Below are 4,992 nucleotides of genomic sequence, written 5' to 3'. Positions count from 1 at the left end.
ATTTGTTTTGAGAAAGAAGCTTTCAAAATTCACAGTGGTCCTGCCTACAGTGAATAGGAGTCAGTGAGATAAATTGTGAAGAAAATGGATGGTGGAGTCAGTTTGTATCATAATGGAAATGTTATTTAATTACTCTGTTCTCTAATTTCCTCCTATGAGAAGGCAGGAAAATAAAAAATGAAAAACCATGGTAAGTTTGCCTTTAAGCTTAGATTGGACAATATATGTAAAGGATAGTATCTAGAAATACTTGGTGTTTGTAAATATTTAATTTCTTATTTTCTTTTCTGTGAAATAGAGAAATTATTAATTATGAATTTTTTTCATGTTTAAATTGACATTACAACTGTAGCAATATCTAAGCATCATGCTTTCCATTGGTCAATAAGTTGACCAAACTAAACAAACATGTCTGTATGAACCAAAGTTACACGTATTTATCAATACAATGAAAAGTTAATTCTTAGGGTACAGCAAATGTATCTGTGTTATGACATATTTAAGTTTCTGTTAAGAATAAATAAAAGGTGCTCATTTCAGAAGCACATATACTAAAATTAGAAAAATACAGAGAAGATTAGAATGCCCCCTGGCAAAGATGACATGCAAATTTATGAAGCATTCTGTATTTGTACTATCTAAGGTCAATGCTAAAGAAAAACAATCTTAAAAACAGCTAGAGAAAAGCGTCAAATTACCTATAAAGGAAATCAAAACAGAGTTAAGAGCAGACTTCCCAGGAGAAACTTTACAAGCCAGATGAGATTGGGGGCCTATATTTAGACTTCTTAAGAAAAATAAATGTCAACCAAGAATTGCATATCCTGCCAAACTAAGGCTCTTAAAGAAGAAGTTAAAAATTTCCCAGATAAGCAAATGCTAAGGGAATTCATCACCACCAGACCAATCATGTAAGAAATGATCAAAGGAGTTTTAAACGTGGAAAAAAAAGACAATACTTGCTACCATAAAAGCACACTTACAGACAAAATCCACAGGTCCTCTAAAGCAGTTACACAATTAAGACTACACTGTACCTAGTCAAAAACACTATGACAGGAACAAAACCTCACATATCAATATCAACTTTTAACATAAATGGCCTAAATACTTCACTTAAAAGATGTAGATTGGCAAATTGGATTTAAAGATGACCCAACCATCTGCTGCCTTCAAAAACCCACCAAACATGTAATGACCCCCACAAACTCAGAATAATGGAGTAGAAAAAGATATATCACACAAATGAAAACCAAAAAAGAAGCAGGGGTTGATATTCTTGTATCAGATAAAATAGACTTTAAAACAACAGTAAAATAAAAAAAGACAAAGAAAGGCATCATATAATGCTAAAGGGCTCAATTAAACAAGAAAATTTAATTATTCTAAACATATATACACCCAACACCAGAGAACACAGAGTAATAAAACAAATATTACTAGACCCAGTAAAGAGACAGGCATTCATATAATACTAGTAGGGAGCTTTAAAACCCTACTAGAAGCACTAGACAGATCACTGAGGCAGAAAACTAACAAATAAACTCTGGAATTAAATTGGACTCCTGAACAGTAGACCCAATACACATCTACACAAAATTACGCTAAAAAGATATATAATTTTTTCTCATCTGTGCATGGAACATTTTCTAAAATTGATCATATGCTTGGTCATAAATAAAGTCACAATCACTTTTTAAAAATCTCAATCATATCCAGCACCTTTTCAGATCACAGTGAAATAAAATTAGAAATCAATACTGAGAGAAACTCTCAAAACCACACAAGAACATAGAAACTAACTTCATTCTGAATAATTTTTGTGTAAGCAATAAAAGGCAGAAATTTAAAAAATGAAGTAAATGGAAACAGAAATAACATACTGAAACTTCTGTGATACAGAAAGTGTTAAGGGGAAAGTTTATAGCACTAAATGCCTACATAAAAAAAATAAAGATCTTAACAACTTTCACATTGTGAATAATATTACAGAAATACAAAAGCTTCTTAGAGACTGCTATGAACATAAGTATGCACACAAACTAGAAAACCTAGGGGAAATGGAAAAATTCCTGGAAATATACAATCTCTCAATATTGAACTAGGAAGAAGTTGAAATTCTGTACAGGAAAATAATGAGGTATGAAAATGAATTAGTAATAAAATTTCTACCAAAAGAGAAAATAGAACCAAGCAGATTCACAGTCAAATTCTATCAGGTAAAGAAGAGCTGGTACCAATCTTACTGAAACTGTTCCAAAAAGTCAAGAAAGAAGAATTTCTTCCTAACTAATTTTGCAAAACCAGTATCATCCTGATAGCAAGATTCAATAAAGACACAAACGACAATGACAACAAATTACAGGCCAATATCTCTGATGAACACGTAGACAAAAATCCTCCACAAAATACTAGCCAAATGAATCCAGCAATAAAACAATACGTAATTAACCATGATCAAGTGTGTTTCATTGCAGAGATGAAAGGTTAGTTCAAAATACACAAATCAATAAATCTGATTAACCACATAAACAGAATTAAAAAAAACCATATGGTCATCTCAATAGAGGCAGACAAAGCATTTGATAATACCCAACATCCCTTTATAATTAAAGCCCTCAACAAACTAGGCATTTAAGGAACATACTTCAAAATAATAAGAGCCATATATGATAAACCCACAGCCAGTGTTATACCACATGTGGAAAAGTTGAAAATATTTCCCCTAGGAACTGAAGCAAGACAAGGATGTCCACTTTCACCACTGCTATTCAACATAATACTGGAAGCCGTAGCCAGAGAAATCAGGCAAAAGAAAGAAAAAAAAAGGCGTCTAAATTGGAAAAAAAAGAAGCCAAATTATCTCTGACTGCTGATGACATAATCTTTTACATAGAAAATCCTAAACAGTCCTCCAAAATACTCCGAGACTTGATAAAGAAGTTTAGTAAAGGTCCAGGATGCAAAATTTTAACATACACAAATTAGTTGTATTTCTATGCACCAACACTCAAACTGAAACCAAATCAGGAACTAAATCCCAATTACAATAGCTGTATAAACAAAAAATACCTGGCAATGCATTTAACCAAGGCAATGAAAGACTGCTACAGGAGAACTACAAAACACTGATGAAAGAAATTATAGATAAACAGACAAATGTCAAAACATCCCAATCTCATGGATAAGAAAAATCAATATCATTTACATGACTATACTGCCCAAATCAATCTACAGATGCAACACAATTTCTATCAATTTACCAATGTTATTTTTTACAGAATTAGAAAAAAACTATTCTAAAATTCATAGAAAACCAAAAATATCCTGAAGAGCCAAAGCAATCCTAAGTAAACAAGCAAAACAACAACAACAAAAAAACTGGAAGCATCTTGTTACCTGACTTCAAACTATATTACAGTGCTATAGTAACCAAGGAAGCATGGTACTGGTATAAAAATACACACATAGATCAATGGAATAGAATAAGGAACCCATAAATAAAGCCACATACATAAAAGAAACTGATCTTTGACAAAGTTGTCAAAAATAAACAATGGGGAAAGGATATTCTATTCGATAAATGGTGCTAGGAAAACTGGGTAGGCATATGCAGAAGAATGAAACTGGACCACTAGCTCTCATTACGTACAAAAATTAACTCAAAATGGATTAAAGACTTAAATGTAATACCTGAAAGTATAAAAATACTAAAAGAAAATCTAAGAAAAATTATTCTGGACACTGGCTTAGGCTAAGAATTTATGATTAAGACTTCAAAAGCAAATGCAATAAAAACAAAAAATATGTCCAGTGGGACTTAAACTAAAGAGCTTCTGCACAGCAAAAGAAATGATCAGAAAAGTAAACAGTCAACCTACAAAATGGCAGAAAGTGTTTTCTAACTATGCATCTGACAAGGGACTAATATTCAGATTATATAAAGAACTTAAGCAAATCAACAACAAAAAAACACAAATAAATCCATCAAAAAGTGGGCAAAGAACCTAAACAGAGATTTCTCAAAAGAAGACATACACGTGGTCAATAAACATGTGTATAAGTGACCAACATCACTAATTATCAAAGAAATGCAAATTAAAACCACAATGAGATATCATCTCACACCAGTCAGAATGACTATTATAAAAGGTCAAAAACTAACAAATGTTGGCAAGGATGCAGAGAAAATAGAATGCTCATACACTGTTGGTGGGAATGTAAATTAGTTTAGTCATACGGAAAACAGTATGTAGACTTTTCAAAGGACTAAACATAGAACAGCCACTACCATTTGACCCAGCAATCCTATTACTGGGTATTTACCCAAAGAAAAAGAAATTGTTTCATCAAAAAGATACCTGCACTTGTGTGTTTATTGCAGCACTATTCACAATAGCAAAGTCATGGAACTAACCTAAATATCCATCAGTGGTTGACTAGATTAAAAAATGTGGCTTGTATGCACCACAGAATACCATGCAGCCATAAAAAAGAATGAAATCATGCCCTTTGCTGGAGGGCATGGATGAAGCTGGAGACTATTCCTAAGTAAAATAACTGAGAAGCAGAAAATCAAATATTATATGTTCTCACTGATAAGTGGAAGATAAAAAATGGGATGGGCATGCGTAGACACAAAGATGGAAATAATAGACACTGGTGACTACAAAAGGCGAGAGAGAGGGAGGGGAAAGGATTCAAAAACCTCCCTATCATGTACTATGTTCACTATTTGGGTGACGGGTTCACTAGGAGGAAACCTCATCATTACACAATAAACCCATGTAGCAGACCTGCACACGTATCTCCTGAACTTAAATTTTTTTTAATTAATTAAATAAAAAATAAAAATAATGAGCAAAAGAAAAAAGTAAGAATACCAAAAAACAATGTTGAGAACATATTCTTATCCAAAGTACTTAACAAGATAAGACATATTTTCATTAGTTAGTTTATGTAAGTGTTGGTATTATGAACCACAAAGTGTAA

At 32.4% G+C, this 4,992-nt stretch overlaps 1 non-coding gene across 1 annotated transcript; it reads left to right on the top strand.

Annotated features, from left to right (window-relative positions):
- The first annotated feature begins 527 nt into the window (after positions 1–527).
- LOC112438526 (U6 spliceosomal RNA) lies at positions 528–633 on the top strand. The gene has a single exon (XR_003026942.1). It is a non-coding gene; the product is annotated as a U6 spliceosomal RNA (small nuclear RNA).
- The last annotated feature ends 4,359 nt before the right edge of the window (positions 634–4,992 follow it).

The sequence above is a fragment of the Pan paniscus genome, chromosome X (genome assembly GCF_029289425.2).
Source record: "Pan paniscus chromosome X, NHGRI_mPanPan1-v2.0_pri, whole genome shotgun sequence".
NCBI lineage: Eukaryota > Metazoa > Chordata > Mammalia > Primates > Hominidae > Pan > Pan paniscus.
The sequence above is the reverse complement of the archived record's forward strand: the minus strand, read 5'-3'. Positions and strand labels throughout refer to the sequence as shown.